Consider the following 15,205-nt stretch of genomic DNA (forward strand, 5'->3'; position numbering starts at 1 on the left):
ATGTGAGTATCTGGATGTGTTTCCAGAAGAGTTACCTAGATTACCTCCAACCAGAGAAGTTGAGTTTAGCATCGAGTTGGTCCTGGTATGACACCTATCTCGATTGCTCCGTATAGAATGGCTCTAACGGAGTTAAAGAAATTGAAGGCTCAGTTACAAGATTTAACGGGTAAAGGTTTTGCAAGACCGAGTTATTCACCGTGGGGTGCTCTGGTACTTTTTGTGAAAAATAAAAACGAGTTGATGAGATTGTGTATAGACTATCGACAGCTCAACAAGGTAACTGTGAAGAACAAGTATCCCTTACCAAGGATAAATGATTTGTTCAATCAGTTGAGGGGAGCCACTGTGTTTTCCAAGATCGACTTAAGGTCGGGCTATTATCAGCTAAGGATTAGGGAACAAGATGTACCGAAAACCGAGTTTAGGACAAGGTATGGGCACTATGAGTTTCTTGTTATTCCTTTCGGTTTAACGAATGCTTCTGCGGTGTTTATGGATTTGATGAACTGTATTTTTTGAACGTATTTGGATAAGTTTGTAGTGGTCTTTATTGATGACATACTGATTTATTCACGTGATGAGAGTGAGCACATGGAGCATCTGAGAACTGTTTTACAAACCTTGAGAGATAAACAATTATATGCCAAGTTTAGTAAGAGTGAATTTTGGCTTAAAGAAGTTGGATTCCTAGGACACATCGTGTCGAGAGATGGAATCAGAGTTGACCCAAGTAAGATCTCGGCCATTGTTGAGTGGAAACCGCCAAGGAATGTGGCAGAGATTCGAAGCTTTTTGGGTTTAGCTGGGTATTACAGAAGATTCGTAAATGGATTTTCTATGATAGCTACTCCGATGACGAGATTGTTACAAAAATATGTCAAGTTTGAATGGACAGAGAAGTGCCAACAGAATTTCGAGAAACTAAAGGCTTTGTTAACCGAAGCCCCAGTCTTAGTACAACTGGAACCGAAAAAAGAGTTTGTGGTGTACAGCGATGTATCCTTGATTAGGTTAGGGTGCATGCTAATACAAGAAGGCAAGGTAATAGCCTATCCATCGAGACAGTTAAAACCATACGAGAAGAATTACCCAACGCACAATTTAGAGTTGGCTGCCATCGTATTCGGATTAAAGATTTGGAGACACCATTTGTATGGTGAGAGATGTCGAGTGTTCACCGACCATAAAAGTCTCAAGTATTTAATAACTTAGAAGGAGTTGAATCTACAGCAATGAAGGTGGCTAGAGTTGATAAAGGATTATGAGTAAGTTATCGGCTACCATCCAGGAAAGGCAAACGTGGTCGCCGATGCTTTGAGTAGGAAATCGTTGTTCGCCTTGAGGGCTATGAATACTCAGTTGTTAGTGACTAATGATGGTTCAATTCTGGCAGAGTTGAGAGCTAGACCGATGTTCCTGCAAGAGATTTAAGAAGCCTAGAGTAACGATAATGAATTGCAAGCCAAAAGAACTCAGTGTGAGTCAGGTGTTGAATCAGATTTTCGGATTAGTACCGACGGATGCTTGATGTTCCAATATAGAGTTTGTGTACCCAAGGATAATGATCTCATCCAGAAGATTTTACAAGAAGCACATAGTAGTTGTTTGTCTATCCATCTGAGTAGTGTGAAAATGTACAATGACTTGAAGAAAATGTACTGGTGGTCGAGAATGAAACGAGACATTTTTAAATTTTTTTCTAAGTGTCTAATTTGTCAATAAGTGAAAGCCGAACACCAAGTACCTTCGGGTTTACTTCATCCTATCATGGTTCCTGAGTGGAAGTAGGATTGGATTACTATGGACTTCGTGATGGGTTTACCGGTAACTCCGAGGAAAAAAGATGTTTTGTGGGTTGTGGTTGATCGACTGACGAAATCGGTTCACTTTATCCCAATACGTACAGACTTCTCACTTGATAAGCTAGCCGACTTGTACATTTTCGAAGACTTCACGGAGTGCCCTTGTCGATTATTTCAGATAAAGACCCGAGGTTTACCTCGAGGTTTTGGAAGAAGTTACAAGAGGCTTTGAGAACAAAACTGAATTTTAGTACAGCATTTCACCCGCAAACCGACGGTCAATCGAAAAGAGTCATTCAGATTTTAGAGGACATATTACGGTGTTGTGTTCTCGAGTTTCAAGACAGTTGGGAAAGGTATTTACCACTGGTCGAATTCGCCTACAACAACAGTTATCAATCAAGTTTGAAAATGGCACCTAATGAGGCTTTGTATGGGCGTAGGTGTCAAACACCTTTATACTGAACCAAGTTGAGAGAGAATCAGATTCATGGAGTCGACTTAGTCAGAGAAACTGAAGGAAAGGTTAAAGTGATTTGCGATTGTATAAAGGCCACGTCGAATAGACAGAAATCCTACGCGAATTTTTAATAGAAGGACATCGAGTTTCAAATCTGGGATAGAGTGTTTTGAAAGTATCCCGTGGAAGAAAGTCCTTAGATTCAGTAGAAAAGGCAAGCTAAGTCCGTAGTTTATTGGACCTTATGAGGTGATCGAGAGAACTGGGCCGGTAGCATACCGATTAGCCTTGCTTCGTGAGTTAGAGAAAATTCATGATGTATTCTATGTATTGATGTTGCATCACTACCGATCTGACCCTTCACACGTGATTTCACCGAAAAATTGAAATAACTCGAGTATGACCTATGGTGAAGAACCGATTAAGATTTTGGATCGAGAGGTCAAGAAATTGAGGAATAAAAGTGTAGTACTCGTAAAGGTTTTGTGGCATAGGCATGGAGTCGAGGAATCGACGTGGGAACCCGAAGAGACTATGCGAGATTAATACCCGAACTTGTTCACTGGTAAGATTTTCGGGGACGAAAATCCCTGAGAGGGAGAGAATTGTAACAGCCCGATTTTGAGCCTAGTCAGAAAAGTGGCTTCAAGACCACTAATTTGCGGTTGAAGAAAGTATTTTATTATTATTTTAGAGTTATAACATGTTTATAGTAGTGCATGAAAAATTTGGTGAAGTAATTTTAGCGTTTGTGAGCTTAATTGCGAAAAAGGACTAAATCGCATAAAGTTTAAAAGTCTTAATTTGATAGCTAAGGGTGTTAAATTTCCATGAAACTTAAATTGGGGGTCTTTAAAGGGAAAATAGACCCTTATACTAAAGCTTGGCGGGCCATGAGACAAAGAAAATTTAATGGTCATTTGTTAGATATTTGATGATATAATATATGATAAAATAATACCCTAAAAAGCCTAGCCATCATCTTTTCCCTCCATCCTTTCTTCTTAACCAAAAATATCAGCCATTAGAGGGTTTTTGAAGCTTGAAATTTCAGCCATTTAGTCTCTCTACAAGTAAGTGATTTTGATGATTTTTCTTGATGATTTTTGCACTTTTAGAACCCTTGTAGCATGAGCTTTCAATTGAGGGGACTATGTTGCAAAATATTTGAAAGTCTAGGGTTTTACCATGAGAGTGTTCATGTCATTTTCTAAAATTTTATGGAAGAAAATAAATCATGGTCGTGAAATAAACAACTTTTGTGAAGAGATTTCTCATGAAAACCCTTAAAAGGACCATTTTGCATAAGTTGTAAAATAGGTGATAAACGTGTGAAATATTGAGAATTGTGGGCTTCTTTTAGCATAAAAAGTGATCAGCTAGGCTTGGTTAGTGAGAAAATGTGATAAAAATCGAATTTCAAACTTAGGGGTAAAATGGTTATTTTGTAAAAGTTTGGGGCAAAATGACCATTTTGCCTAATTTTAAATTGTTGAGTATTTAGATTAATCAAATGATTAAATTCATGAATTTTTATCATTATAGATCAAGAATTACAAAATTCGGGCCTAGACCAGGGAAAAGCGAAGCAAGTGGACTAAGTCAAGCTAGTCATTTACATTTGTAATCCAAGGTAGGTTGTATGTAAATAATACAGCTACGTTGTTATTATATGTGTTTGAATAAATTGCTTGTTTGTGGAAATAATTATGCAAGATGAACATTAAGATAGTAGAACTCCCATTTGAACCTTAGGGAATAAATCAGATATTCATGCCATGACATTCGGGTTAATTGTATGCTAGTGTAAGACATGTCTAAGACATGCATTGGCCACATTACGAGAGCTAGTGTAAGACCATGTCTGGGACATGGCATCAGTATTGAGACGAGAGCTAGTGTAAGACATGTCTGGAACATGCATCGGCATTGAGACGAGAGCTAGTGTAAGACATGTTTAGGACATGCATTGGCCTCGAGATGTAAGCCAGTGTAAGACATGTGTGGCACATGCATCGGCTACGAGATGTGTCAGTGTAAGACCATGTCTGTGACATTGCATTGGCAAGGATATGTGAGAACTAGTGTAAGACCATGTCTGGTACATGGCGTCAACCTCAATTTCGATAGTCAGTGTAAGACCATGTCTGGGACATGGCATCAACTTGATAGGTGAGCCAGTGTAAGACCATGTCTGGGACATGGCATCGACCTCAATTTCGATAGTCAGTGTAAGACCATGTTTGGGACATGGCATCGACATTATGCCTTATGTTTGAGGTTTAATGAATATCCGATAGCATTCTGAATGGTTCGACGGTGAGAAATTCAGTTTAAGTTTAGCGAGAAAAGATAACCATGTTGTAAGTGATACAGGTACCTATTTGAAATGTATGAGATGAGAGCTTAAAATATACTATGTGAATTGTAGTGGGTTGTGATGAGTAAGTTGTGCTTATGCCTACTTTTGTATAATAAGCATGATGGATGATGAAGTTCTTGCTATATTATATGCATGCAACTTACTAAGAGTTATGCTTACCCTATTTCTTTCCATTTTCTTATAGTGCCGCCTAATTAGCTCATAGATCAGCGGTCGTCGGGGGCATCGATCACACTATCAATCAAAGCACTTGGTATAGTTAGATCTCTTTATTTTGATTATGGCATGTATAGGACTCTTTGATTTTGTTTTAGTGTCATATTATTTTGGGGCCAAAAGTGTTGGCTTGTTTTAACATTTGATTCATTGAGTACAAGGCCATGAAAAATGTCTAATATTGAAAGTTATTATTTGAATGTAAAGTAGTCTTTCATGAATGAGAAATTGTTAGTATTTGAAATATATGGATTGTATATAAACCTTAGCTATGGTTGTTGTTATGTTGTGTTTCAGGGTGGCAAAGGGCTTGATAAATAGCCCTATATTGTCCACACGGGTGGACACACGGGCGTGTGTCTAGGCCATGTGTGACACACGTCCAGCCCTATGGGCATGTTGTCCAGCCGTGCGTCCCCTGCACGTAAAAATTTCAAGTCAGTATGCACGGTAACAAACACCCAAGCAGACACACGGCCGTATGTCTCAACCATGTAGAGGACACGGCCTTTGGCCATGGGCGTGTGCTTCGTCTATGTGCCTTAAATTGGATGCTGACGTCAGAAACAGAATGTCAAGGTTTTTAGACACGGGCTAGGACACGGGCGTGTCATGGTAGTGTTAGAGACACGGGCCAAGGACACGAGCGTGTGTCAGGCTGTGTGAAAACCCCTGTAGGTTCAAATATAGAATTTAATTCACACGGTCATGCGACACGGGCGTGTCCCTAATTGCTTAGGTCTTATGGGTCACACGGGCCATCAGCACGGTCATGTCTTAATGACTACACAGGCGTGTTACCCTTCCATACAGGCGTGTGCCTTGTTTTTCAGTGGTTAATTTTCTATGTTGGATAAGGACCCGAACTAGTCCCGAATGGTTTCTAATGGACGCTTGAGGCCTTGTAGGCCTTAGTTAAGAAATTTAAACAAAGTTTGAAAATGTTTTAAGTTTGATCAAGTCTTAATGATTTCGAAAACGTTGGAATATATGTATTTAAACGAGGTAACGCCTCGTATCCCTTCTTGGCGTAGGACTCGGGTGCGGGGTGTTACATAGTTTATCTAGTAACACTAAAACCAACCTAAAAGAGCAAATCCACACAATCACTGTACGAAGTGGAAATGTGTTGGTCGAGCTTGAAAAGAAGTTGAACCTAAAAGCTATTGAGAAAAATGATGGGGTTGAGGAACGCAAGAAAGAGCATAAACCGGTGGTCAGAGAATACAAAATACCAATTTCATATCCGATAAAGTTGAAGAAAAACTGTATGAATGAACAATATGGTAATTTTCTAAACTTTTGAAAAATTGCATATCAAATTACCTTTTGTTGAAGCTCTTTCACAGATACCCAAGTATATAAAGTTTTTAAAGGAGTTGTTAACAAATAAATGGAAGTTAGACGAACTGTCCATTGTGGAGCTTAATGTGGAGTGTTCAGTCATTCTCCAAAACAAACTACCCACCAAGCTTAAAGACCTAGGGAGTTTTACTATTCCTTATTTGATTGGTAGCTTAAATGTAGAAAAAGCGTTAGCTAATTTGGGTGCTAGTATAAATATAATGCCTTATAAAATGTTCAAACAACTTGGTTTTTGGGAACCAAAACTGTTAATCCAAGCTTTATTTGATAAAAGATTTTGATATAACAAATTGAAGTATTTTTTAATGCAAGTTAAAATTGACAAAATAATTTTTAAATTTGAAGTCTAAGAGATAAAATTTTGAACACTTACATTAAACTCTTAGAAAATTTTAAAACAATTTTAAAATAAAGTTAAAATTATTTTAATCAAGTCAAAATGATTTCAACCAAGTTAAAATCATTTTAACACATCAAAATGATTTTCAAACAAGCCAAAAAGTATCAATACCACTTTGGCCAAGTATTGATAATTTTGAAACTATCGATACCTTTAGAAAAATGCAAGTTTGGTCTCAATTTGTTTCTTACAAACCCTACATAGTATCAATCCAATATTGATATCTATAATGGCCTAAATTCAAGGTTATCGGAACAGTGGTTTCGTAACCACAAATCCGATTTAAAGAGAAATTTATTTTAATATTTTTGCATAATTGATATGACAGGAAAATCGTTTGAAAATATCGATAGAAAAATTTTTCCAATTCAGTGGTTAGTTAGAAAAAAAAATTATTGAAGAAATTGGGTAAAAACAAAGTATCGAGACCTCGATCTCATAAAATCAAGCTAAAAATATTTTTATAAATATTTATGAAATGTTAGTAATGTGATATTAAAATTTCGTTAGGAAATTTTAATGTTTGGATAGTCAATTAAATGAAAAGGACTAAATTGGAAAAGGTGTAAAAGTGGCTGGGATGATTAAATAGCTTAAGTGTCTAATGATAAATGATTTAAAAGGAAATTAGAACCAAAATTTATTTGGGCTGGACGGCAAGGGCATGTAATTAACAAGAAAATGGATGATTTAAGGGCAAAATTAGAATATTGCATAATTAACTAAATAAAATTAGGACTAATATGGAAATATCTAGATTTCTTGTGATTTCTCTTCATTCTCATTAGTAAAAACACCATAGGAGGGGTTATTTAAGCTGGTATTTCATAATTTTTTCACCAAATGAGTTAATCCTTGTTTTTTTCTTGTAATTTTTGTGTTTTTAAGACTTTTACAACTAGGTCCTACTATTAAATTCATTAGTTTTTGATTTCATGGATGAAATTAAAAGTCACCATGGTTGAGTGATGTAAGTTTATGATGAAATAGCATGAAATTGAAGCTTTAATTTTTTTTATAAGATGATTTTATTAGGTAATTTCAATAGAAATTGATTTTTAGGACCTAATTATGAAAATGTTTGGAATTAAAGTCTAGTGCTGGAATTCTGATTCCCAAAGGTTATAAAGTAGTTTAAAGTGGTAAGATACAGTGTTAATTGAGAAAAATAAGCTCAATTGAGAGGTTAATTGAGCAGGGAAGAAATTATCATTTATTAAAAGCTTAGGGGAAAATGGTAATAAACATCTTGCACTAAAACAGTTTTGGACAACAGCAGTAGGCTAACTTTGAAAAATCACCATAAATTTTGAAAATCGAATTAGAGGATGAAAAAAATATAGAATTAAATCTTATTGAGTCTAGTTTCTAATAGAAGAAATGATGTAGCCAATGGAATTTTAAATCATGAGATATAATAAATTTTGTGAGACAAGGTTAGAATGAATTCGGGTTCCCCTATTCTGATTTTGGAAAATCATCAAAAAATGGAGAAAAATAATTAAGGGTTAAAATTTATATTTTTAAATTATTAATGAGTCTATTTTCAATAGAAACAAACAAAAACATCATCCAAATTTTTTACTAAGATATAATTAATTTTTAGCAAAGAAAGGTCAAAGCTGTCAGACAGTAGAACAGGGGTAAATTTGAAGATTTTACCGTACTTATTGGCTGAACCTAAAATTCTGAAAATATTATGGCAGAAAGGTATTTGATTCTAGTTTCAGAAACATTAAGCAGTTTTTAATTTGAAATTCTGTAGCTTGATATATAAATAATTTAGTGACTACGACTCAAGTAAACAATTTTGAATGAACTATAAATAATAGTGGAATTATAGAGAATATTACATATGAACATGAAATGTATTAATTTGATAATTAAATTTATTTATTTAGATCCAGAAAATTCAAATACAAAGCTAGATCGAGGAAAGGAAAAAGTTCAGGATTAGTAGATTTTTGTATACGAACAAGTTCGAGGTAAGTTCGTGTAACTTGAATTATATTCTTAAATGCTTGAAATGTATGTTATTAATGTGAATATGATTTGAATGTTCATTGTATGAAAATTGATGAAACATTGATATATTTAATAAAAAGGGGAAGAAATCTCGGTTGAATGGAAGGAAACTTTGATGGATCTCTGAAAAGGAATTGACGGTAAAATAGATCTAGCCCGAATATGTGATCCTATCCTGATATAGCCCTCCCGAAGAATATGAGTAAAATGGATTTAGCCCAGATGGGTAATCCTCGAATTAGGGTCTGAATTTAGCCTGGACTGGTAATTCAAATCCAAGCTTATTAGAGTAATTGTCATTGCAGGGGATTTAGCCTGGACCGGTAATCCCGACAATACTCTATGAGTTTATATTACAGGGGATTTAACCTGGACTGGTAATCCCGCTGTAAGAATGAGGTTCGCGGGAGTGTGCTCTCTAAAATGGAAATATGCGCACATGAATATGAATTGACGGACCCAGAATTGTACACTAAAAGTGTACCTCTGAAAATCAATCAAAATTTCGAGAAATTCAATGGGATAAATATGGGAAATAATAAGGGTAATAGAAAACATGGAATTGATGAGCTCATCAATCATTAATCTTTGTATTGAACTCATATGATGCTATTTGATTAATGTTTTGGTTGAGTTTGTGTGTGATAAGTAAATGGTAAATTGAATGGATGTATGAATATTTATTGTATTGTATTGAAAATATTAGGTAAGTATAATTCTTGTTACATGAGCTTACTAAGCACAACGTACTTACCCTGTTTCTTTTTTCCCTATTTTGTAGTATTAAGAGCTCGGAGGTCAGATTCAGTTGGAGACACATCACACTATCAACCTCAACATTTTGGTATATCAAGAAACTTTATTTTGGAAATCAATGGCATGTATAAGTTAATAAATTAAATGTTAATGTGAAATGAATGTAAAGTTAGCCATTGGTATGCCTAACAAATCCTGGTTTTGGTATGTGATGAAGTTATCTTATGGATATGCATTAATCTATCTTGAAAATATGTTGAATTGGATTGGTTGATTTGAATTGGTCTAGGTTTAAAATTGCAGGGAAGGTTAGATATCTATAAAGGGGTTATATTGAGTCAAAAAATTTGGGGTTTTGCGAAAAAATTTCCTATGGTTTTGATTTAATCTCGATTTGGTCCCGATGTATGTTTTGGGTTTCAAAGGCCCATCTAAGGGACGTCATAACATGTTTCGATAAATGAATAGTATTTAACTCGTAATAACAGAAAAATTAATTCAATAAACTCCAGTAAAGCCTCGTACCCTATTCCGGCGACGAATATGGGTGGGGGTGTTATAATATCTTTTTCTAGAAGTACCAATAAAATATTTTTGGTATCAATTAATAAATCCCAACAGTCACTGAATTAGCATTTATTACAAAAAAACAAATCGATACCATTTTATTTGGTATTGATACTCGCAGTTGTAGGTGAATTAAATGCTCTAGTTTTACATCCCCAAAGACCATATTCATTACACCAACAACCATAACGATTGGAAATCTATTAGGGGATATAAATACCATCCTCAAAAGACCTACAATAACAAGAAAGAACTTTCAAGAAAAAATTATCAATCAAACAACCTTAAAGCTTAATACTTTCATATTCTTCTTACATACACTTGTGAGCTTTATTTCTATTCTTTTTCTCAAGTATATTTTATTATAATTGAGCTTTACTTCAACCATTACTTAAAAGGCCAATTCACCCCCCTCTTGGCATTTTCGGTTTGTTCTATCGAGCTAACAAAACCCACTAGGATGAGTATTCAATTAGTTGACAGATCAACTAAATATTCTAGGGGTATTATTGAGGATGTACTTGTTAAAGTTGATAAATTCATATTCCTTGTTGATTTCGTTATATTGGACATGGATGAGGATGTTGAGGTACCTATGATTTTAAGTCGACCCTTTTTAACCACTGCTAGAACTAATATTGATGTGGGTAATAATGAACTTGTGCTGTGGGTAGGTGATAAAGAGGCTACTCTTTATGCACGTACGTTGTGAAAGTTTTTAGTGAGTGAGATGACACTAGTTATTTTGTAGTAATCATGCAGCTCAACACTCTTTGCAGGAAATCATTCACGAATACATGTTAAAACTATATGTTTTTCAAGGTGATAAAAATCAAAGGATGAGTGGAGAATGAATGGTTCAACTTGATGAATTAGATGAATGGCGACCAAAAGCTTATGAGAAATCGAGAACATTCAAAGAAGTAACAAAATGATGCCATGGTGTTCATTCAAAGAGGACAAACCAATTCAAAGATGGAGACAAAGTGCTGCTAAACAATTTAGATCTACTGATGTTTCATGAAGAGCTTAAGTCAAGATGGTTGAATCCATTTGTGGTACAAAACGTATTCTCATACAAAACCATTGAGGTAACACACCCTAATTATGACACATTTAAGGTAAACAGTCATTGTCTCAAACTTTATTTTGGCGATGATATTGATAACGAGAGGGAGCAGCTCTAATTTCAAAATCTGACTTAATCGAAAGCTTAAAAAGTGAAGTCGAGTTTAGATTTAAATAAGCGCTTCTCGGGAGGCAACCCGAGTTTTTTATTTTATTGTTATTTTATTTTCCTTTAATTATGTTGCATTCTTAGTACATTTAACTTTTATTACTTGAATTTTTTTTTTAAAAAAAGTGGTCCATACCAGCTGAGGTAGAACACATGGCCTAGACACATGGGCTGTGTCATGGACCGTGTGAATACTAGAGCGAATTGGTAAATCTTTTTTTGTGATACATACAGTTTGAGTAGATTCACATGGCCTAGTGACACGACCAGGTGAGCCACACACACTTATACGCGGCCATGGGAGAAGTGCACAATACCTCCACACGATCTTAGTAAATCTACATGGCCTAGAGACATGACCATGTGGTATACACGACCTAGAAACACATGCGTGTCCCAAGCTGTGTGAACACTGGAGTAATTTTTTAAAGTTCCAAATAGGCCACACAGGCTCAGAAAGATACACGGCCTGGCCACACAACCGTGTAGCATACATGGTCTAGCACATGGTCGTGTACCCTCTTCTAAAACTATTTTTTTTTCTTTTGTTTCCTTCCTGCCCTATTTCACCGAACCTAAACCCTAACAGTTGCTTTCTCTTCATTGTCGTTACACACCCAAAAGTCCCCCGAACTATCTTTATTTTTATTTATTTTATTTTTCAGACTTATATGTTTTTATTTTATTTTATTATGCACTTTATTGTTATTGTTTTATCGACTGTTTCTCAATTTTTTTTATCTCTTTATCTTATTTTATTGTTTGTCTATCTTCTTATTAGTGTGTTTGGAACCATATACTTTTAGGCTCACCTACAATTCTGGATTTCTCCATTTCAAAAAAATCATCCAAATTCAAGACAGTTTCGATTCTCTCCATCTCTTATGATATTTCACTTAATGTGTTTATATTTATTTGTACATTAAGGGAAATGTACATCTTATGTGTGAGGAGGGTTTTATATATTTACGCGATATAGTCCTTGAATTGTTGTTGGTGTTTAAGTAATTTTATCACACATACCATTACAGTTAATTTTTCCAAATTTGGAGTTTTTATTGATTCTGTTTGGGTTTAATTTGTAGATTTTTTGTGCTTTGTGTGATTTATATTTTAAACACGAGAGAGTCAAGCATGATAAGTCATTTTTTAGAAATTGTTATTTTAGATTGTCTCCCTAAACTGAAGTGTTATATTGAAATTTTAATTTTACAAGTTTAACATCAAAACCATAATTTTTTGTGAGCTCTTGATCCTATAGAGCATTTACTATTTCATGTTAATTTTATTTTTGATTGTGAGTATGTCAATTTGATTTGTTATTCTAGAATTTGCTTCGGTTATACATGTTGAGACCACATTGTTGATTTGATATACTGAGATGATAGAGACATTTAGGGTTTAACCCGCTTAACTTTTACACAGCTTACTTGTTGTATTAACCCCTAGTAAACCCCGTTGATCCTAACACATTTTTTTTCTTAATAACCATTCATGTTAACCCGTAAATCACACTAATGTTGTATTAGTTTTTCTACTCCCTTTTTGTCGAGATTCAATTTGGTTAGTCACCTAACTATGTTTCATCATTTGCATTGTTGAATTTTCTATTTGTTCTTAAAAAAAAAGGAAAATGAAAATGAAAAAGAAAAAGAAAATTGATTGAGTTTGAATCGTTAATCTCATATTTTGTGTAAAAGCTCATTTCCTCTCTTTATTTCTTGTTGTCAAAAATTCTTTTTAATTCAACAACTGATTTTTTTAGTTTGGTAACTTATCAACTCGATTCTCGATTATAACCAACTCTTCTAATTTTTTCCGTACCCTTAACCTAAGCCTCATTACAACCTTATAAAGACCTCTTAATTGGTGTGTCATCTCGTTATATAGTGGTGGAGATTTTATTTTCAAGCAAGCCTATGGTAATAACATTTTTTGTTCGACTGTTGAGTGCACATTGTAACACCCCTAACCCGTATTCGTCGCAGGAATAGGGTTTCAGAGCATTAGCGAATAAACGTTACCTAAATTATTCATTTCAAAACATTTCAATAATCACAACATAATTCATCATTAAGTATGCATATCATCCCTTATTCAAGCCTTTGGGGCCTTAGAATCAGTTTAGAAACGATTTGGGACTAAATCAGGAACATTTGAAATTTTAAGGAAAAAGTTAGAAAAATTCAACTGCAGGGGTCACACGGCTGATACACACAGCCGTGTCCCAGCCCGTGTCCGTAAAATTTAAGGAAAAAGTTAGAAAAATTCAACTGCAGGTGTCACACGACTGATGCACACTACCGTGTCCCAGCCTGTTTCCGTGCCCATGTAACTCTTTAACTTGGATCACATGGCCAAGCCACAAGCCCATGTGTTAGGCCGTGTAACTCTTGAAATGGCCTCACATGCCCGTGTGTCTAGCCGTGTGTCTCACATAGCCAAGTCACACGCCCGTGTGGACCTAAATTGTACCTTAAATAACAAGTTTACCATTTCCTACTTGTTTGGGTATTAAGCAACTCAAAAACCGTTCGTTTAACCTAGTCAAAACACGATCAAACATACTCAAAACATGCCAAAACAATCATCCTAGGTGCCTAACCAATGTACCATCATTGGTACCACAAGTTATATTAGCAAAACCTTTCAACAATACATCATTCAAATCAAAGTTTAAAACATACCAAAATCACTCAATTTAGCCTAATGTATAACCACCTAAACATCAATAATAAATTCACATACACCTAACAAGCCTTGGTTCAAAACAACATGCCAAATTATGGCTTCAAATACAAACATATGTTTATATATACCAAACCAACATTATACTTATAACTCTATAACAAACCATTCACAAAATAACTATCAATTTAAGACATCCTAGGTACATGCCATCACAAAAGGTAAACATCACCACATTTGAGATCGGGATCATTGTTGGATGCTAAGCCGGAGATTAAAAGAAAAGTATCTAACCTGCGCATGGAAAACAAAATCGTACACTGAACAAAATCCAGTGATATTTCTATAATCTGAACTTTTAAAGACATAAAGATACATGAATGCTCAATTTGAATTGTATAATCACATTACTATCTAACAAGCAATTGTAATTTATCACCATCTCAATTTCATGCATAATACCACATTATTTCATGATTTGCTCAACTTCACAAATATTCTTCCATTAGTTGGTTTAACATATAACTCAATTAATATCACTTACTATAAAAATAGCTTTTCATATATCATTCAACAATTCATTTTAACAATGGCATAAACCAACTATATTCAAGCCATGAGTACATTACTCATGTATCTCTTTTATGATCACAACATTTTCATCTTTCATATATCAATCCACTTTTCCATTTCCAATTCATATATTTTGCCATTTCAATATCGATATAGAACTTTTTTATTTAATTACCCCTATTAACATGACTCGGACTCAGACAAATAAACGGATACAACCAACATACTAGTTTGGCACCCAGTGCCTCATCGGATAAATCTGAAGTAATACCTGCGCCTATCGCTATATAAATTGACACCTAGTGTCTCATCAAATAAACCGAAGCAAATTGGCACCAGTGCCTCATCGACTCGAAGTCGAAGAAATCCCTAAACTCTTCCTATCCTATGGCATGCCATCTATATCTGACTCAGCCCGATACAGTTAATAGGGTTTCATTTCACTTTTCAGATACAACCAATATCCAATTATCATATTTGCACATTATTACATTTACACATATATTAAATAATCTATACATTCATAATGTATATACCAATTCAATCCATTTCAATCAATCAACTATAATTTCAATTCACTATCAATGTGCCAAATACTCACCTTAACCACTTACTATATGCATTAAACCAGAATAGAACAATTAAAAACTAGGTTCAAATTTATAGAAATATAAACCGTGAATTCCGAGCTATTCGACGTTGATTTTATCCTTCCCCTTTTTAATTGAGA

The sequence above is a fragment of the Gossypium arboreum genome, chromosome 12, assembly GCF_025698485.1.
Source record: "Gossypium arboreum isolate Shixiya-1 chromosome 12, ASM2569848v2, whole genome shotgun sequence".
Classification (NCBI taxonomy): Eukaryota; Viridiplantae; Streptophyta; class Magnoliopsida; order Malvales; family Malvaceae; genus Gossypium; species Gossypium arboreum.